At 51.4% G+C, this 22,321-nt stretch overlaps 1 protein-coding gene across 1 annotated transcript in view; it reads right to left on the bottom strand.

Moving 5' to 3' along the window:
* ELOVL1 (ELOVL fatty acid elongase 1) overlaps window positions 1–21,910 on the bottom strand; it is a 185,697-nt gene extending 163,787 nt beyond the window's left edge. The window contains exon 1 of the mRNA XM_078672306.1: window positions 21,256–21,910. The gene's annotated coding sequence lies outside the window, so the exon portion shown is untranslated. The remainder of the gene's footprint in view (window positions 1–21,255) is intronic.
* Between the last annotated feature and the right edge of the window lie 411 nt (window positions 21,911–22,321).

The following is a 22,321-nucleotide window of genomic DNA, read 5'->3' as shown; positions in this document are numbered from 1 at the left end:
TCAATTTGTTTGATGATGAAATTTTGTTTTGCTATTTTTAAATTTAGATGATACCCGGCCAGAGCAAGTCTGTAAGCCAGTTTATTGTGGGGAGCCTTATTGTTCCGCCAGGGTCTTTTAGGAGTCTGAAACCAGCGCCATCCCACGTGAGTAAGTTCAGTCTGCAGAAAACTTTAAAAAATAATTAACCAAAGTCCACCAAGTTTGTGGGGGGAGGGGGATCACATGCCAGCCCGTGCCTTTCGCAGAAGATATTTTGAATAAAACTGACAAAATAGTACAGGCTAGAGTGCAGGCTGAACAAAGCTATTGAATATAAAGATTGCAGCAGATTAAATTGTGACTTTCGAAAACGGTTTTTGAAGGTTGTTTTTCAAAGTCGAAGCTCCATTCTCAATCCTCGCATAAGTATGAGAGCACATGTGACGTCAGGAAGCCCCGCCCCGCCCCCTCCCAGGGAGACACGAGGCTGTGCAAGGCCCACACCACGGGTGCACGAGCGCCCGGGGGGCTTCCACCCAAGGCCCCTGGGGAGCCCCACGGGTGCGCTTTTACGCATAGGTAAGGCCACCCTCCCTACAGGAGATGTGTGTGCGCAAGCTGCCCCCACCGGACACTGGCACGGGGCTGGCGTCATCATCAATGGATGCGGGTGGGGAGGGGGGGGGGGTCGAGCGGCCTCTTGGGGGAGGGAGGGGGGGTCCTCTTATCCGAGGTTGAGCCGTCAACCTTCACTTCAACTAAAGCGTTTTTTAAAGGCTAGACCCACAGGTAAAGACCCCTTTGGAGACCCTGACAAACCAGAAAAGTGTGTGTAATGGGGGGGGGGGGGGACTCCAAGGCTGAATAGTGTGACATAACGAGAGATTAATACCCAGGCCTCGGAGGGAGGTCACGTGACACCGCCCTATAAATATTTAAGGGGTGAAATATTATATAACAGCAGACACCTTCCCAAGGAACACCGTGCTCTGGGGGATAATGACCAGGGCTCCTGTTACCCCAGGGGACTCGTTTTACCGACCTGAATGAAAGGCTGACTCAGCCCTGCTGGGATTTCAACCCATCACGAGTAGGGTAAAGAGAGATAGAAGTCTGCAGCAAACCTTTACTAAAAGCGTCATCCTAACCCGGTGTGATCAAGCAATAGGCTGGCAATCACTACAAACAGCCTCTGTCGGATGCCAACACACTGCATGGGCAGACCGTGCCTGGCAGGCTGGGGCGAGTAGCAACTACAGGGCCATTACTGCTAGGAGGGAGGAGAGAAGAGAAGGCCCCCGACACCGTGGAGTCTGCATTAAAGAGCTGTGTGACACTGGGACAACAGTGAAGCCCCCCCCCCCCCCACCCATCCCCCTTGCAGGACAGGGCTCACGTGGAGCCCGCTCAAATACTGGCAGCAGATAGGGGGGATGAGAGGCGCGACCCCCTTCCAAGAAGCAGGCCTTTGGTCGCCACTGGCCTCAATTTAATCTGTTTTTTACCCCCTCACAGGTGACGGAACAACCCGGGCTTTGAGGGGGCCCAGAAACGGAGGGCGGGGCACGAGGCATCCCACATGCAGGGCTCTGGACCGGTCCAGCCCGGGCAGCCTCCCCCTCCGAGGTGGATGTGGCAGAGTGTACAGAGCACCGGTGGTCGGACCCGAGGGATCTTTCTGCAAAGCAGGCACGGGGGTCCTGGGTAAGAGGGTGGGGCGGGGAGCAGCTCTCTCCCGCCGCAGGGCACCCCGAGGGCGCTGCTATTGTAGGTTGACAACACTTGCAATGACGTCACATTCGATCCTTCCAGAAGGGCCGCTGGGATCAACTGGGCAAACAAGAGCAGTGCCCAGAGAGGGGCATCGGCTGCGGCGACCGAGTCCGCAAGATGGAACGAATAGAGGGGACAGGAGGCGCCCGGGGCCCCGTCCCACCTCTGACCTTCCTCCAGGGGCCACTGGAGCGGCCTCTCTGCAGAGGTCCGAGCACCTCACTGTGGTAAACAAACCTGGCCGAGGCCGGCAGGGGGAGCTTCGGACCCCCCAGGGTGGGCGCCACTGTGTGTGCATGACATGTGCTGGTGAACCCAGGTGCATGCCAGGAGAGCACCGGGCAGCCCTGCTGGGGGCGCCTCTCTGAGGGCACTCCAGATGCGCGCAGTGTCCGTCTGGGATCAGGGTTTCTGGTGCCTCAGAGCTCGACAGACCCAGTGAGTTACCTCCGTTTAGAGGCCGAGCCCTCACCGGAACTGACTGCAACAGAGGAGCCCTCGAGGTCTGCTCAAAGAGGGTTATGAGAAGGACACAGGAGATCAAGTTTGTGCTGCACCTCAATGCCATGCAGATCAAAGCCTTGCGTCCCAGATGATGCTGTCAACGCCCAGCATTGTTCAAGCTTCAGGAAAGACTTTCAGGAAAAACCCTGTGGATTAAAACAGCCGAGTAGAGCGAATTAACACGCACGCCCAAGCAGTGAACAGCACTGCGCCTCTCTGGCAGGGGACACTTGCCAAACAAAGCCACAAACCAGAATCAAAATTGTAATTCTGGCAGAAATTCAACAAAGAGCGCACAGCGAGACTCAAATACAAGCCCAACCTCATGTTTCTTCTACTTTCTAACAAAATACCAATCTGATGCCCCAACACCAGGCCTCTACCGAAGAAGTCTGGGGCGGACCCCAAGGACCTTAAGAACTATCGCCCTGTATCCCTGGTGCCATGCCCGGTTCAGATTCTGGAGCGGCATGCCACCAAGACCCTTACAAAATTTGTGGAGGGCCAGCCACTGCTCCACCCTCCACAATCTGGGTTTCGGGCCCATCACAGCACAGAGTTAGTAATGTTTTCTGTGCAGGATGTACTCTGGAGCAGACAAGAATAGATCTTCGGCGCTGATCTTGTTCGATCTCTCGCAGCGTTCGAGACAATCGATCGACAGCTCGCGTATCAGTTGCTGGCTTGTGGGGACTTTCGTCTCTTTTGAATGACCGCTCCCAGAGGTAGGAACAGATGGGTGGTCACGTCTCCGGGCCAAGGGCTTTATCCCGTGGGGTCCCTCAAGAATATGCGATATCACCCCTGCTGTTTAACATCTATATATAGCATTTGTTTGCAGCTCTGGCACAGCTGGATATCCAACTGTTAAATTATGCGGATGACTCCGCTGCTCGTGCGGATCAAGGGCACGACGCAGTCACAGTAGAGCGTGCAGAAAATCATGCAATTCACTATGAACTGGATGACAGCGAACTCTCTGAAGATCAATCCAGAAAAGACCGAAGTGCTGACCATTGCCACGAAGGGGAATCCCTGGTTGGGCAGTTTTTGGCCACTAGAGTTTGCCCCGTTCCGTACCAGTAGTAAGAAATATTGGCATTAAGCTGGACAGTAGCCTGTCAATGTCCAAACATGTGGCCCCAGTATGTGGGAGTTGCACAACTCTTCTCGGATAACCACAGACACTGATCTCAGTTCTTTCATTTTCAACTCAGTGGACAGTGGTCGCAGTAATGATATTGTCACGTCTGGACTATGGAAATGCCTTGTATATCGACCTCCCTAATAATCTGGTGGACAAGCTCCACGTGAGAATGAATGATGCAGCAAGAAGGCTGCTTAAACGGCAGAGACGGGCGCTTGCCACCGCGCTGTTACTACTACTTCATTGGTTGCGGATTACACAGAGGACCATGTTTAAAGACTTGTGCATCGCACATAAGACACTGTATGGTACTAGACCGGCCTACATCAAGAAACGCATGAGAAACTACCTGCCCGGTCGCCATCTACAATCCTCTGAAGCAAATTGTTTGACCTGTCCGCGATTTACTAAAGCTACCTTGGGTGGTCGGGCAATCTCGATTGCGGCTCATCGTGAGAGCACTCTCTGCGACCTAGATATTGGATAACTCTTTGGTGATCATCCATGTCCGTATTATGGGACATTTTGAGACAGAGGTTTGATTATTGACCTTTATGATATTTGACAAATATGAAGAATTTTGAAATTTGGATTGAGAATTAACTGTCGGCCCTGATGAAGTCAGAGATTCTTTGGAATCAAGACTGACGAAACACGTGTTGGCTACGGCAATTTGTGATTTGAAGAAGATTCTGTAAATCAAGAATAAAGATTACCAGGAATTGGACTATTGAGTGGATTTGGAACTTGTTTTACACGAAAATTTGTGCTCAGAACATTCTTTTCCTGCACTGAGTGCAGATGGGTGTAGACGGGCAGGCATTTGACGCGCCCACTGCGCCTGGCCATGCTGCAGCCGCCATTAAGTAGTGGTGGAGTAAAGTTAAGATCATTAAATGCCTTTTACAATTGAAATGAAAACATTTGTCCCCAAAAGCATTGCTCCGCCTCCCCCCTCCCCAAAATCTCAGGGGCGTCCGTACCTTTTCAAATGAACAATTTGCATTCTAAATGCAAAAAGCTCCCAATTCATGGTGCATGCCTCATTGCAGAGGCGTGGTGAGGGGTAAATAACTGGGCACGGGGAGGGGTGGCAGAGATATGCCATCTCTGCTGCCCTGCCAAGGAGCTGGGCCCTGGCTGCAGGCCACACATCACAGCAGGCAGGCTTTGTACACTCATCTTTGCAATCAACACAATCAGTCGTTTCAGATTTGTACAATATTCGCAGTGCTGCTGCACGTGCCCTCGGGCGCTGGTGCTCCCTGGGCCTCTGGAGCCAGGAGGGACGGGTATGGACCGAGAGAGGGGCCCCACACTGGGGACCAGAGCAGCAAACCTCAGCGCCAACTGAGGGCCACACCAGAGTGATGTCTCCGGGGGAGGAGTGCTCTGCATTGGTGAAGGGGACCTTTACCCCCTCTGCTCCCCCGGGACCCCGACCTCCGCCAAGGGGCTGCCAGCGGTACCCACGCCCCAAAGAGCCAACCCGGGGTGGTGCTCGCATTCGGAGGTGTCAGAGGAAGGAGGCGGAGAGGCCAGGCCTCAGACTAGCCAAGCAGGTCCTTCCGGCTGAACCTCACGGGGCGCACCCCGGCTCCTGCCTCCGGGGGGCCTCTCACACAGGGATCACCGGCCCCACCCGGAGTGAAACCGGACCCTCCTCCTGGGCACACCCCGTGCCCCACTTTCACTCAACACCCGCGCCTCCTGTGGCAGGGCTGGTCCGGGAGTTTAATCCGATCCATTCCTCCTCATGTACGAGCGACACCCGGCGCATCCTGTCCTCAGTTGACCCCAGCGCCCTTCACTGCCCGACCTACAGCACAGCTTTAAGTGGAATACAAAACTGGGGGTCTCTCAAAGGGGCGTGGCCAGTGTAATTAAGGGCGTGGCTTAAAACACACGCTAAAAATCTGTGCTTAGCAGAGTGTGCCCCCCGACTTGTATTTGGCTGCTTCCGTCATTGCATCCAGATATATGATACAAGTAACCTCATACCTAAAAGTCGGGTCTATTGGCTTTGTCAATGGTTGTTAGTTGCATAAGATAAATAAGCAGCAACTATGGCTTGTATACAATATTGAAAACGTTTCCACTTAAAGCCCTAGTGACACCACAACAATGCTGCTGCTCCGGAGTTTCAAAAAGAGAAGGGAAAGAGAAGGGAAATCCAGAGAGGAAATGACTCTTTCCCTTCCTCCACAACGCTCACATGGCATGACGCGCACATCGCGCACATCCATGCGCCTGCTGTCACTGCAGTGCGGGAAAAATGGACCGTCTGTGCCAATCAATCATAGCATTTGTAAAGCGCACTACTTACCCGTGAGGGTCTCAAGCGCTGGGAGGGGGGGGGGGGGGGCTGCTACTGTTCGCGAAGCCAGGTCTTGAGGAGTCTTCTGAAGGACAGTAGGACTTGGGTCTGCCGTAGGTGGATGGGGAGGGTGTTCCAGGTCTTAGCGGCAAGGTGGGACACCGATCTGCCGCCAGAGGTCGCTCTGCGGGTGCGGGGGACTGTGGCCAGGGTGAGGTCTGCGGAGCTGGCGGGTGGAGGTGTAGAAGCCGAGTCGTCTGTTGAGGTACGTTGGTCCGGTGTTGTGGAGTGCCTTGTGAACGTGGGTGAGGAGCTTGAAGGTTATACTCTTGTTGACGGGGAGCCAGTGCAGGTCTCTCAGGTGAAGTGTGATGTGGCTGCAGCGAGGGATGTCAAGGATCAGGCGTGCAGAGGCGTTCTGGATGCGTTGAAGCAGTTTTAGGGTTTGGCCGAGGCTCCTGCATAGAGGGCTTTCATTAGTCCAACCTGCTGCTGACGAGGGCCTGGGTTACCGTTCTTGTTTCAGTGGGGATCCACCTGTAGATCTAGTGGAGGATGCGTAGGGTGTTGAAGCAGGAGGAAGACACGGCGTTGACTTGCTTGGTCATGGAGAGTATTGAGTCTAGGATGACCCCCAGGTTGCGTGCGTGGTCGGTGGGTGTTGGGAGCTGTTCCCAGTGCAGTCGGCCACCAGGAGTCGTTCCAGGCCGAAGGGGTGGATCTGAGGATGAGGACCTCCGTCTTGTCAGAGTTCAGCTTCAGTCAGCTGTTCCTCAACCATTTGGCGATGGCCTTCATTCCTTCGGGGAGGTTGGTTTTGGCGGTGAGGGAGAGAATCAGCTGGGTGTAGTCGGCGTAGGAGATGTTGAACAGCGTAGGGATGAGCCCTAGGGTACGTCGCAGATGATCTCGGTGGCTTCGGAGTGGAAGGGGTGGGTGGGGAGGGGGGGGAAGTGGGGAGGCAGACGCTCTGTGTTCTGCCGGTGAGGAAGGAGGTGGTCCAGTCCAGGGCCTTTTCTTGTATCCCGGCGTCGTAGAGGCGTGTTTGTAGTGTTTGGTGGCAGACCATGTCGAAAGCGGCTGACAGGTCCAGGGGGATGTGGGCCACGCTTTCTCCGTTGTCTAGCAGGGTCCCGATAGCATCGGTGGCGGCGATGAGGGCAGTTTTGGTGCTGTGATTGCTGCGGAACCCGACTGTGATAGGTCCAGGATGCTGTTTTCCTCGAGGTAGCGGGTCAGTTGTTTGTTGACTGTCTTCTCGATGACCTTCGCCGGGAATGGGAGCCGGGCCGGAAGTTCTTGAGGTCCTTGCCGCCTGCCTTGGGTTTCTTGAGTAAGGCGTTCATCTCGGCGTGCTTCCAGCTCTCCAGTAAGGTTGCTGTCTCGAAGGAGATGTTGATGACTTTCCGGAGATGGGGTGTGATGGCGGTGCTGGCTTTGTTGAAGATGTAGTGTGGGCAGGGGTCTGACAGAGATCCGGAGTGGATGGTGTTCATAACCTTGATGGTGTCGTCATCGTTTATGTTGGTCCAGGAGAGTAGGTGGTTGGTGCGGATGGTGGTCGTGGGGGCTGAGGGTTTCAGTGGATGTCATGGCAGCCGTGTTGTTGAAGGTGTCGTGGATGTCTGCGATCTTGCGATGGAAGAGGGCACAAAACAGAGCCCAATGGAGATACTTTGAGGTCCCCTTTAAAAGACTTCCAGTGCTCAGCTACGCTAAGACCCGACCCACTTAAAGCCCTGAGCACGACACTACGGTGGCTGCAGAGACGGGCCTTGTCAACAGAGATGAGCGCAGGGGTCGGGCTGGGCCCCTGGTGCCAAATTCAAATTGAATTACGATGGTGAAAAGTGCCACAAGTTAACAAATTGGGGCAGTTTGAAACTTGTAAAGATGCTGCATTAGTGTTTTGCAAAGTAAGGAAGACTGCAGGGAGTTGTCCTTGCTGCAGTCAAAGTTTGTTTTAATTCCAGGTAAATCAACAGTAAAACCCGGCCCAGCAGATCGTAAAACAGGCCCATAAACATGGCCAAAACTGAGCTAACCAACTAGCCCTTCGGGCACTGCCCGATTGCCCTATTGGCAGGGCCACTGCAATTATGCAGCAGGGGAGGGTAAAACCATAGGGCAGGGTTGAGTAAATTATTTAACAAGAAAAGGCAAATTATGCGGAATTTAGCTGTACATTAGATAATATTACTTGATTATTTTGATACTCTTCATTATTTTGTAATTTTTACACTTGTTAACACTGCCTAGGCATTGGTTGCCCCTCATTACCATATAATAATAATAACACTATTCAATTTTATACACAAACCATAAAAGCATATCAATAGCAGTCAATATATACATTTGACTTAGATGGCAGAAATACAATATCATTACTAAGAAACCATGATCTACTATGTGTCACCAGGGAATTAAAACTCATTAATGGACTTAATCCCCCCTTGTTGTAGTAACTTCAAAGCAGCTCTTAACTTCTTCCGTGCGGGGCATATTCCCCTGCTGTGCTGGGGGGCGCGCACAGCGCTCATGACGAGCTAGTCATGAGGCACAGTGCTCGTGTGCTCATGACGAGCTGAGCTCGTCATGACCACACCCGTTCAACAGTCAGCACAGCAGGGGAATTATCCCCACGTGTGAGCGATCCACGGCTCACGACGAGCTCAGCTCGTCATGAGCACCGTGCCTCATGACGAGCTGAGCTCATCATGAGCACGGAAAGTGTTAAAAAAATGTGCCACACAATAAAGAGTAAAAACATCAGTGGGCGGTTTTAAAAATAACAAGGATACCCGTGCCTGCCTAAATCTAGCTTTTCTTAGCAGACCTTTTAAAAACAAATTTCCTGGGGAAGGCATAGTACGGGCAGAGTAAAATGAAGTGAAAGGTGCCCTGCGGAGACTTACTGTCGCAGCCGCAGGACCCCCTCTCTTCGGGATTTATAATAAAACCTGCAGGTACTGCCAATAAGTGATGGATATAATTTAATCTAAAGCGGGAGACCAAAAAGCGATCATGGGCACTTGTCATTAATGTCAAGTAAGGTTCTATGCCCTGTGATGTTGTAACTAAGATATGGTCTCTCACTGAGTGTTTCCCCAGTTCAATGATTTCACGCTGCGCCATAGCAAACGCTCTACACTGTGTTTTTTTTAACAGATGTCACAGCATAGCTCCGCAACCCGGAGGCTGCTGCACACAATGGATCAACAATAATGCGGTTTACTTTTTATAGCAAAACAAATACCCTCCCGCCCTCCCCCCGATTGCGTTTATGCCACTACACACAAAGGATTGTATTTCCGAAACAGCACACTGAGTCCACCCAACACCCTGCAAATCCCGGATTCCATCCCCCTATAAGACTGGCACGAGAGCGACCCCCTCCGTCGGCGGGTCAAGCTCCAGCAATCCACCCATCTTTTCCAAATCTTAAAATGTTTACGGGGCATCCCCTGGCAATAAAGAGCTGCAGCTCGAGCCCCATACAAAAGTCCATCCCATTCCTCCATGCAGCCAATGGCGGAGCCCGGTGCGCCCTCCATGCCCTAGCTATGTCCCTCTTTGCCAGCATGAGACCTAGCAACAACAGATGACGTTTATATCTATTGCGCCCAATACCCCCCATCACATGCAGCAAGGCCAATCGCGGCATGCATGGAAGCTCCCATGCCAACACCTCTGACAGACAGGAGAACACCCCCCTGCAAAGTCTATGCAGCGCAAGGCAACCCCACACTGTATGTATAAGCTCCACAGTGTTTTAATGTCACTTATGTCTTTTGACTTTGTCTCTGGTTTGTCAAATAGGTCTGTTCGACCTAAGTTAACAAAAGAATCCCTGACATATGGAATTATACAATTTTAAAATCAAACCTGGGGTCCAGCACCCCAGCCTCTGGGCATAGTTTGCAATTGAACCCGTGTATCTAATGAAGGTCAGACACTTTTCCTCTATTAGGTGTTTGAAATTAAAATGGTTATCAAAAAAAGACACCCAGATTACCAGTTTAACACACAAATATAGCAATAAGTTACAGAAAGGTGACCAGTCAACTATTGCAAAGGAACTTCCACTGCGCAGCAACGTGTCGCTGCGTTTTTACTAACTTTTGAACCGTTTGAGCTAGAAATATATTTTTTTAAATTAAAATCTGCAAATGATGCAGTAGATGATAGATTATGTGTCACATACGTTAAATCTTCAATTCTGCCAAGATCACAACTGCACAATCACATAATTCCAGTGCTTATGTCTATAGGAGAGTCTGACCAGGAGCACATTCTTGTAGCAGCAAATGGTGTGTGGAGTGATTGGCACCAAAAGACAAATCACATTTTTGGACACAATTGGCACACGGGCATCAGCCCCTGCCGCTTAAAGTTCTCTCCCAACACCCTCATCCTTTCACACTCCTTCCTACCAACTTGTAAAAAAATCAGTTCCCAACAACACTATTTACAGGACCATCCCACGACGCACATGCATCTTAACATGTAGGTGTCACACGACATGCATCACTCAGACGCCAGAAGACGCATGTTTACACATCACTGACATCACAAGACGCACAACCACATCACATGGATGTCACAAGCGGCATGCCTACACATCACCCATGAGCCCCTTGTTTCTGTTCTTTTTTTAGCAGTCAATGTATCACATTCTCTTGTTTTGTTGTATGTAAGCAGGGCGGGTGAGTCCAAGATTAGGAAGGACACTTCGGGCCCTTTACGGCATTCTTTTTTATACCAAACTTAACATCTACGTCCCTGGACCCTGTAAGGGGTGCTGCCACCAGTTCAGAAGGAGGTGGCAGGTGCGCGCGGGATCTGAACGGTCGCTGACACGTGGTCTCTACCTTTCATCCACCCATTGAATGAATGAATTTATTAATTGTTCAATTAATTAAAATCATTACAGTAAGAAAGAATAAAACTGGTGAGTAAAAAAAGGATCACATTAAAACTATAAAGACTGCTGGTTAAAAAGTTTCTTGCTCAAGTATTATATCCCCCCTCCGCTGCACCCACTCGGACCGCCAGCACAGAGTCTTTATCAATCCAGACAAGGGAAAACATCTGCTCCCTGGTTTACTAGTGGATTAAAAGACACATTACAAAAAGTGCGAAGACTAGAACGGAGATGGCGTAGATACTATAATAATGACGATCAGGAGGTCTTTAAGACGGCTAGGAGAAAATATCACGCATCAATAAAACGCACTAAAGCGACCTACTTTACAAATTTGATTGAAGCAGCACAAAATAACCAAAAGGAAATTTTCCAAATTGTAAATAGTTTTAGAAACCCAAAATTTCTGTCCCAGGAAATCCCGCCTTCTCAGACCTTTTGTAACTAAATAGCAACATATTTCGAACAAAAAGTAATAAATCTCACTAAGGATTTTCCTCAAATCTCTCAAGAAGATGAAGAGAATACTCAAGACAATGGGTCCGGGCCAGCCAACTGGGACACCTTTGCTATGATTAGTCTTGAAGAATCCTCCCAAGCCATTTCCAAAATCAAGTCCGGCTCACCGTTTGATCCATGTCCCCCTTTACTGCTTCAATCAAAGAGGAGGTAAACCCTGTAATCAATGGTATTCTTAACTCATCACTCCAAACTGGAGAGATTGCAGCTTCTTGGAAAATTGCAGCGGTGAAACCACTACAAAAAAAGGCCTTACACGACCCCTCAGTTCTATCTAACTTGCGGCCCCATTTCCCAACTCCCTGCCCTATGTAAATGTGCTGAAGCTTCTGTCAATAAGCAGCTCTCAACATTTCTGGATGAAAATAACATCCTCCACCCAAACCAAGCAGGTTTTAGAGCGAGTCACTCTACAGAATCTGCACTTCTGTCAACCACGGAAACCATAAGAGCTGCAACCACAGAAACCATAAGAGCTGCATTGGCTCTAGGGAGGAGGGCAGTTCTATCTGCAGCGTTTGACACGGTGTCCCATGCTATTCTACTACATCACCTGGTTAAGGCAGGCATAGGGGGCACCGTGTTAAAATGGTTTAAAAACTTCCTGATACACAGAAGACAGATCACCATGCTTGGACATTTCTGCTCTGAAGAGAAGATGGGAGAAGATGGAGAAGATGCCCCAGGACTCAAGTTTGCAGCACTATAGCTTACGCAGACGACACTCAATTAGTTCTTGTTTTGGATGAAGACTCAGACAAAGCCAAACTGGTTCTGAAAGAGTGTCTGACGGCGACTTTTAACTGGATGAATAACAACCATCTCAAATGTAACTCTGCTAAAACAGAAATTCTACCATTTGGCAAAAACAACCTCTTCACCCCACATACCTGTTGGCCAACAGAAGCAGAAGCCCCACCAAACACCATCATAGCAGCACGTAATCTGGGAATAAAATTCGACGAGACGCTCTTTTAAACAACAGGCTAGAGAAGTTGCTGGCCTTTGTTTTAATATCATAAAAGGCCTCAGGAAATTCTTTGATTTCCTACCTCTATCAGCCCGTCGTACGGTGGCAATCGCATTGATCACATCTAGGATAGACTACTGCAACAGCCCTTATGCAGGAGTGGCGAAATCTACCCTGCATAAACTACAGATGGTACAGAACTCTGCAGCGAGGCTGGTTCTCAGATGGCCTAGAAAATCTTCGGCCTCGGCCGCATAGGATATGCTGCACTGGCTCCCCATCCAAAAATTCATCTTGTTTAAAGTCCTTGTGATCACGGGGCCTTCCACAGGCGCGGCCCACGATCCCTGTATAACATTTTCAATAGATACCATCCCACAAGAGAACTTAGGTCAGCTACTGCCAATCTGATGATTGTCCCTAAATTCATACTGGCCACAAAAGGAGGAAAATCCCTGGCAGTCATAGGTGCCAAGGCATGGAACAAACTGCCTCACTATCTTCGAGCAATCACCTCCGAACAGACTTTTAAAAAATCCCTTAAAACCTGGATTTATGTTCTAGCTGACTCAGTCTGCAAAACACTTGTTTAACTCCCCCTCGATTAAAACACCGACAAACAGTAAAATCCTACCATCATATCGAATGGAGCCTAAGCGCCATGATGCTCCCTGGAGTGACCGCGCGCTATACAAGTACCGCTTCATATCATATCATATCATAAGTCCTTGCACAAAGCGCAGGTGCTTTTGGGCACAACCTAGCCCTGGCCCTTGGGAGACGAGGAACCTGGGTGCAGGGGGACCCAGAGTAGGTATCCTAAGGGCAGCCGGGCCCCACCACACAGGAACTTACAAGCTGGGAGACCTCATTATGGAAGAGAGAGGGAAGGTGGGCCACCCCCCCCCCCCCCCCACATATGAGGAGGGCCCCCATCCTTTGGGACAGGTAAAAAGGAGGGGCACAGAGCCAGCCTTGATGTCACTCGGACTGGTTATAGAATATTTTGTCGGTTGCACAGGAACAGCCTAGTTATGGTTAGGTGACTCCCATGTACTAGTCTCCGTTAAGGCTAGGTCTCACTTGTAAACAAGAAGTAAATAATGTTGGTACTGTGCAAAAATGATATGGAAAAGGTTTTTGTGTGGGAAAAAAATACAGCCAGGGGTCTTACCACCCCTAACCCTAAGAAATGGGCTCACTGCAATGTTGCAAAGTTGGGGTGTGTGGGTAATGGTAAGTAATCATGGGACATCGGCGACCGCCTGGCCATATTGTGTGGAGCACACATGTAGACTATTCTGTTGTAAATGAGTTATACGGCCCTACGCATCACATGCCATCAGGACGGCTAAGGAACGATCCAGCTACAGAAACCCTGGGGTGTATATCAATGGTTCGGCAAGTGCAGGTGCACCAGGGCTCAAAGTCAGTAAGTGTGTGCGCTTGGGAGAACCTGCGAGTACTGAATTAAAAGGGAATTTGTATAGTGCTCATTACCCTTTATGAGTAGCGCGCTACTCGGGAGCCCAAAGTTAGTAGTCAATCCACTGGTCATTGGAATTGAACGGTGCTCTCAAAGAAAATATTTCATGCATGGACTCCAGCTACTTTCTTGTACATTTATGGGGGACAGCTTGATGGAATGAAGAGATGCTGTTTGGTTGCAGAGATATGGTTTCAAGAAAAAGATTAAGATAGACCTACGATTTAGAGATTCAAGATGCAGGCCCCGGCATACTAGAAGCAATACTTCAAGATACAGGCCCTGGCATACTAGAAGCAATACTGCAAGATGCAGGCGCCGGTATACTAGAAGCAATACTGCAAGATGTACTGTTTGTAGTATCTGTAGTCGGGAGTTGTGAAATCCCCATTGCTGAAGGCTTCTAGCAGAGAAACAGGGCCGGCCTTGAGCACGGAGGGGCTGGGACCCTTGATGAGTAAGTTATGTTTCCCTTGCAGGTTGCAGCGACTGAAAACGCAGTTACCAGAAATGTTTATCAAAGATGTTGTTATATCCTTACCTTTTCTTATTCTTAACCACCATAGGGTTTGACTAGAAGGCATACCCCTGGACCTTCAGCCCTCATAAGCTTCCAGAAACCAGCTGAGTTGATGTGAAATGTGTATTTAGCTTTTTTTTTTTTTTTTTTTTAAGACCTTTATTGTACCATTCAAACTTACACTGCTTCTGGCCTACAACCCCTGGGGCCGGCCGCAACGTTTTCACATGTACGCAATAGTATCCGGGCTACACAGCCTATGAGCCGACATCCCGGGGGCACGGCGGCATTATAAATCAATTTGTGCATATGGTTCGCGTTCATAATACTGATCGATGTAGGTCTAATTTTATATTTTTATAACAATAGAACAATACTAACAAAGAAGTTACCACATTCGGTGATGAGTCATACAAGTAACAAGTGTCTATCCCCTATTCCAGTTACAGTTGTCGAGCGTCTGTTATATATGTGCGTAGAACCGAGACCACTTAGTCTGCCGTTACCTTATTCCCTCACCGTTAGTCGATTTTGGTTAGTGATCAGGTGTTTAGCTTAACCTCCCGTCCTCTCCACCTCCCCCTACTCCTGCATCTGGGTACGTCCTGGTTCCTTGCCCCTCCTCCCACTATCACTCCCCCTAATTTTCTTCCCCTTCCGATGTCAACGAGTCGTCCTCCTCCAAAGGTTCACAGATTTCCCCCCTGAAAACATTCCACCGGGTCCATATCTTATTCCATTTACGTGGACACGCCCTATTAGTATATACTGTCCCCTCTATTATAATGACCCTGTCCATATTTGTGCACCATTGTGTCAATGTGGGGGTGTCTACTGCTCCCCATTTCTGTGCTATGTCGCGTTTTGCTATTATCATACCTATCATGGACCACTGCTGTCCGTGTCTAGAAAGGTCGTTAGGGTCCCATATGTTTAATAAGCATTTCCGTGGTTCAGGACCAAGGACACTCAATGTTTGTGATATAGTACGCATTGTTTGTCTCCAAAATTCCTGAATGCGAGGACATTCCAAGATAGATTTAGCTCAAGTTTGCTTGTGTGCTTGTCAATGAGGTTTATGGCAGTAGATTAACTTGGGCACAAATAATCATAAAAGTGATATTGCATCACATGTCGTTTTGTACGATTTTGCATCCTGAACTCAGGAGGGCAAGCGGATGGATGCACACATTGCCGAGGCCCGCAATTGCATGTGTATACAACATGCCCACTGAGCAAACAGTCACGCGCATGGGAACAGCGCATGCCACAATTTGAGCAGCCACACACTGGCATATTATATTATAATGATACTTGAGGTACCATAGAAAATAAGAGATCCAAAACTTGAACCTGCACAAAATATTTTTTTGATTTTACCGTTCAGACCAGAAGTGGCAAGTATTTTTATTGCCCATGCATATGGTTGATTGCACTCCTTACACAACTTGACCAGCGCACACGGCTGCATATGGGGTAGGAGATACATGTTTAACACTTTCGCTGCGGGGTGTTTCTCCCCCCCCCCCCCCGCTGTGCGGGGGCAGGGGGACCGCGCGCAGTGCAGCTGCTGTGCTTAACAGTGGAGCTGCACTCGTGACGAGCTGAGCTTGTCACGACCACACCCGTTTTGGAACATTCAGTACAGCGGGGAAATTATCCCTGCGTGCGAACGTACCAGCGGCCGAGACGAGTTCAGCTCGTCATGAGTGGAGCTCAACCGTGACTCATGACAAGCTGAGCTCGTCATAAGCACACAACGGGTTAATATAATCACCCTGATGAAAGCCCCGGACCTATTCAGGCCTGTGAGAGGAGGGATGAAGCATGTTGGTTAAGGAAGAATCACAGGACCATTGAATCCTATATACCCCAAATTGTTATTTAGTTTTATTGTCCCCAACCATTCTGTGAATAAAGGAATACCATGGAGCGGATTGAGGAACTTTTAATCTTTAGTTATTACATCCCCTAGGTCCTTTCTTACGAGAGGTCCAGGGAACATGGTTGAGCCCACGGTGAGCTTTAGGAGTCGGGATGAACCCAGTGATGAAGCATGACACTACTAGAGTGTGACAAGGTTATTTAAAGAAGAGGAGTTTTTTTCCTTCCCCGCGCCGGGTGACGTGGAGTCTAGTTGGGGCAAGCACTCCCTTGTTGCGTCACGTGTCTTGACACTATGTGGGATACCCGTGAGTATTGCAGAGCTGGGCCCAGGCTGCCTAGATTTAGAGATCTGATGAGCTGGCAAAGTTAACTTTTATTTCATTATTTTTTTTATTTCAGGCCACCCCTGCCTGCTCATTTGCTCTATAGATCTTAATTCTCGGTCATTGTCCCTACATTTGCCTTTCTACCCCTCCCCGCCCACGCCCTCTCACTTCCAATTTAACACTCGAATAGATGATCCAGGGGAAGGGAGGGGGTAAATCTGTTCAAAGGTCAGTCACTGCTGAGGTAAATCAGCCAGGATCTGACCAGTAACACAAATGCCCCTAAGATCGGCCACCACCTAGAGAGCAAGAGTGCCCTTTTCTCGCCCTGACTCCCTCCACGACAACCTTGGCTTGGATTCTGTCCCAACCAGAGCAGTAGCTTTGAGTATTACACTAGCGTATAAACAATATTTATAAAGCACACAGTTACCCCCAGGAGGGTGTCCTGGCGCTAGGCTAACAATGTGTACACACACACAACAGAGCCAGCTTCTCTCATTCGGACAGACCCCATAGAACAGAAGCAGCGCTACGAGTTGCGTTTTAGTGGTGGCCATTATATATTGTACTTAGAAAAACATCACAAAACGCGCAAATACACAACACTCAGGAGGTGATGTCATTAGACGCACGCACGAGCACTGTTGTCGGGTGGAGCACACGGAAGTAGGCGGTAACATCACACGTGTCACAAGACAGGTCAGGCATGCATCAGAAACATTTGGAAGGCGCGCATACATACTCAGACTAGACAGAAGTCACAATACATGCACAAACACAAGGGCACATCAAAAATTGCAGAGATGCTAAACTGCACATACACTCAGGGTGCGTTGTGAATGCCGCACCTTCCTTTAGCAGCGACAGGGGGTTTGTGTTCTTGGTGGACCTTCATAATTATCGTGGGAGGGTGTGTGAGTGAAAGGGTGTATGGATAGATGCATTGACGAATATGTGAAAAGATGGATGAGTGAAAGGAAGGCAGGACGGATGAGTGAAATAATGGAAAAATGAGTGAAAAGGTGAGTGAGTGAGAGAAAGGATGGATGAGAGAGAGAGAAAGGATGGACGAGAGAGAGAGAAAGGATGGGCGAGAGAGGGTAAAAGGCTGGATGGGTGTACGGATGAATGAGTCAAGGAAAGAATGGATGAGTTAAAGGTGAAAGGTTGGATGAATGAAAGGGTGGATGGAAGAGTGAAAAGATAAATGGATGATGGCTCAAAGGGTGAATGGATGATGGCTCAACGGGTGGATGGATGAGTGAAAGGAAGAATGGCTGAGGAAAAGGGTGGATGGATGAGTGAAAGGAAGAATGGCTGAGTAAAAGGGTGGATGAGTGAAAGATCGAGAATGGATGTGTGAAACAGCGAATGGATGGAGAAGTGAAAGAATGGTTGATGGATTTATGGGTGGGCAGACGACTGAATTGTGACAATGATGGATGAAAGATTGAATGCTAAGAGCGTGCAATGGTGGATATCAATAGGTGGGTGGAACAATGAAAGAATGAATGGATAGATGCTTGGATGGAAGAGGCAAGCAAGTTTTTCTGGGGTGGGTTGTGATGACTTGGTGCCATAAGAGCTTTGGTTCAAAGAAAGAGGCATTTTACATTTCTAGCTAATCCGCTGCACACATATCCCAGCGGCCTACACACAACGAGCAGCACACATTAAAAGACACACAGACGGCTGGCACACACACCGGCAATAAAAGAAGAGTACATGTACACACATTTCCCCAAGCGGCACAAACATCACAAGACACACCCACACCACAGATGTCACAAGCAGAAGGCAGGGTCAGTCAGGGGGGCCCGGCCAGTGACGTCACCCGGCCCGCCTTGGCCTTGAGTGACATTGCTCAGACGCCCAGCCTAGAGGTCACGGGCGGGTCAGAGCCGGGTCACGCAAGGTCGGGCAGGGAGAAGATACTGCAAGTGACAGCGTGGGAGAGACGGCAGCACTACATGCATTGACACGTCTCCGAGTGGACACGTCACGCACATCCACGCCAATGACGTACCCTGCATGGGGGGGCTGGGGCACGGGTGCCAGCCGCTCGGAGGCCTTGGGTCAAGGGGTGGGCGCGCGCGCATACGTCGCCTAATGGCGGAGTCACCCGCATGGATGTCTGTGGGCGAAGTCTCCGATGGCTGCTGACGTCACAATGCCAAGGACGCCCTGCAAAATACGTCAGTCTCGCCAGCCTACCCGCTAACGTCACTATCATGGCGACCACTTGTGACGTCACTATCGTGGATGTCACCGCTGACGTCAACAGGCAGAGGACGCCTGACGATGACGTCACTGTCACGCACTACGGGTGCCAGAGAAGGATTCTCTATGCAGTATTTGCGGAAGCGGCAGAGGTAGATGTACCCCCAGAATCGCCCGGGCACACACCGGCGCCAGCAGGGCCCAGGGGGGGGGAGGGCCGAGGCCCCGCCCCCCTCCCCCCCCCCGTGAGGTCTCTGGGTGCCTCCGGGAGGCACGTGGGGGGCAGCTACCTCCCTCCCAGGAGAGCTGCCGCACCCCTCCCTCCATCCTCCCCTCCGAGTAGGCGGGCGCGGCGCCCTCCCTGGGCCTGTCTGATAGCTCTCCCCGCCCGGGCTCGGCCGCCTCTCCGGGCCCAGCTCCCCCCTCGGCTCTCTGGGTTCAAAGCTCGGCTCACTCTCCGTGGCCTGCCGGGAGGTCAGAGGCCTCACCCGGGCGGGACTGGACACCCCCACCCTAGAGTGTACTGAGGAGACTTTCACCCTCCGAGGCCGGGTGGCACATCCTACCCCCTCCTAGGCTGCCACCACCTTCCACCCCTCCCAGGCTGCCACCACCTTCCTTCCACCCCTCCTAGGCTGCCACCACCTTCCTTCCACCCCTCCTAGGCTGCCACCACCTTCCTTCCACCCCTCCTAGGCTGCCACCACCTTCCTTCCACCCCTCCTAGGCTGGCACCACCTTCCACCCCTCCTAGGCTGGCACCACCTTCCACCCCTCCTAGGCTGGCACCACCTTCCACCCCTCCTAGGCTGGCACCACCTTCCACCCCTCCTAGGCTGGCACCACCTTCCACCCCTCCTAGGCTGGCACCACCTTCCACCCCTCCTAGGCTGGCACCACCTTCCACCCCTCCTAGGCTGGCACCACCTTCCACCGCTCCTAGGCTGGCACCACCTTCCACCGCTCCTAGGCTGGCACCACCCTCCTTCCACCGCTCCTAGGCTGGCACCACCCTCCTTCCACCGCTCCTAGGCTGGCACCACCCTCCTTCCACCGCTCCTAGGCTGGCACCACCCTCCTTCCACCGCTCCTAGGCTGGCACCACCCTCCTTCCACCGCTCCTAGGCTGGCAGCATCTTCCACCCTCGAGGCCGGGTGGCACAACCCACTTCCTCCCTTTAGGCCCAGCTGTCAGCGCCCTCCCACCCATTTGAATGTCAAATTAACATTGTTGGCAAAAGCTCTACAAATGTTACGAAAGCTTCATCCCACCATGAAACAACCGAACGGGAAGCGGTACAAGGTGCCCGGACACACACAGAGCACAAACACACCCCCAGTGGCCTCAGCCACCCTCACAAGTGCTGCTGGGTGCAAGTGCGAAATAGGAAGTAGCGGCAGGGCCCTGCGGCAGCAGGTAGGCGTGGAGAGTGCAACCCATGGCGCGCAACACACTGAGTGCACACAGGCCCCTCACATGCTACACCTCAATAGATTGCACCACAGGTTGTGCAACGATTTCCAAATAAGACGCTGAACACAGATATTGAAATGCCTTATAGTGCCCTGTCCCCACACGGTGCAGAACCAGGCCTGGTGTGCAAACCACAAACAACCACCACACGTTGTGCACGAGAGACACCAGCAGACTGCACACACGCACAGTCTCCCCACGAACAGTGAACACCATGAGGTCTTTAAACGCAGAAATGGTGATATACGCAACGCCCCTTGACTCGCACACTAGGCTGGGGACACAACGTCCTGCTCTCATGCAAACAGCTTCCAAGCACACACATCAGACTGAGGGGCAAACGAGGACAGCCGAGGCCCACCCACACGCACACGTCTCAACCCCTGTCAGCCGGCAACGGGGGGCGCGTCCTCGCCGGAACATCCACTTTTACAATCTCACCCAACACACAAGTTAGAGACGGGTTTCACGTGGTGCCGATGGAGGAGCACGAACACACACAATTGTGAAAAACACCAATACTTTGTGCAAGCATTACAGCCACACGCGCACACACCAGAGCCTCCAAGCATTACAGCCACACGCGCACACACCAGAGCCTCCAAGCATTACAGCCACACGCGCACACACCAGAGCCTCCCCTCCAAGCATTACGCCACACCACACCCTCCAAGCATTACAGCCACACATACACCGTGCCTTGCAAACACAATCCGGCCACACTCGGCAAACACTTCCCACTGTTGAAGAGCAACAAGTCCTAGATACTGTACACAACTCTCTTACCTCGTGAAACATCCCTGGCTTGTGTGCACAAGTAGTCACACGCTGGGTAAGGACACCCTGCCAACGCTCGCCGCACAAACACGCCCAAAAGACATATTTGCAACTGCACAAACCCGCCAGAGTTTCCACCCGGGCCTGTAGAGTTGCACACACACAAGTCGTGGAACGGCAAACAAAAATGGAAACGTCACACACTACAAACCCAATGTGAAAAGAACATACCCCACCCATCACTACTACTACCAACACCACCTTAAAATCACCCGACACGGAAGAGCACAGTGACGGAGGCCGGCAGGCCCCCACGTCACACCCACCCGGAGTTCCAATCCCTAGCCCACCCAGGCACCCTCCCACGGCGGCCGGAAGTGAAGCCCCCCAGGGAGGCGCCGACAGGGGGCCAGAGGCCAGGCTCACCTGAGGGTCCCGGGGAGCAGCGTCTGGAGGCAGGAGGCACCGGCCGGAGGGAGAGCCCGAGAGAGGCAGGGAGGGAGGGCTGAGAGCAGGGGGAGGAGAGAGGGAAGTGAGGTCTGCGAGGGAAGTGAGCCCAGCCCCACCCGCCTGACTCACAGCCAACGCCGAGCTGACCCCACCCTGAAAAGTACAGCACCACACCCAGGAGGAGGAGGGGCGGGGAGGGCAGAGAGGGGGCGGAGGCAGGGGGCACCGACAGCGCGGAGAGGAAGAGGAGGGGAAAGAAGTGAAGAGAAGGGAGATGCATGAAAGGAAAAGTAGAGCAAGAAGACAGGGACAGGGCGGCGGAGGGGGCAGTAGAGGCGGGCAGAAGGAGGGTAAGAGTAAGGAAAGGAGCGTTGAGAGGGATGGGTGAAAGGAGAAGAGGAAGAAGAAGGGGGAAGGGGGAGAAAGGAAAAGGAGGGGATAGTGAACGGGGAGGGGATATTAAAGGGGAGAGGCGAGATAGGACGGTAAAGGGGAGATGAGGAGGTGGAAAGAAGCAGGGAGAAAGGGAAATAAAGGGGGAAGAGAAAGCAGAGGGGGAAGGTAAAGGAGGGGAGACAGAAAAGGAAGGGGATAGAGGGGAGGTAGGAAGGTGAAAGGAGGGGAGGGGCACAGGAGGGGAGGGGCAAAAGGAAGGTGGGGAGGAAAGAAAGGGGAGTAGAGAAGGAGGGAGATAGAGATAATGGTAAAAGGGAGGGGGAAAGACGGGGGAAGGAAAAGGAAGGGGAGGGAGGAAAAGGAACAGGAAGGGAAAAGGAGGCGGAGGGGATGGTAATAGGAGAGGGGATGGTAAATGGGACAGGAGAAGGGGTAAGGTAAAGAAGGGGAAGAGAAAGCAGAGGGGGAGGGAAGAAAAGGAAGGGGATGGAGGAAGAGAAAGGAGGGGAGAGGGGGAAAGGAAGAGGGTAGAGGAGGGAAGGGAATAGGAGAGGGGAAGGGGACAAGAGAGGGAGGGGAGAGGGGTAGGAGGGGGAAGGGAAGCAGGAAAGGGAGGGGGAAGGGAAAACGGAGGGAGAAAGGGAAA

This window comes from Lissotriton helveticus, chromosome 1_2, assembly GCF_964261635.1.
Source record: "Lissotriton helveticus chromosome 1_2, aLisHel1.1, whole genome shotgun sequence".
Taxonomy (NCBI): Eukaryota; Metazoa; Chordata; class Amphibia; order Caudata; family Salamandridae; genus Lissotriton; species Lissotriton helveticus.
The sequence above is the reverse complement of the archived record's forward strand: the minus strand, read 5'-3'. Positions and strand labels throughout refer to the sequence as shown.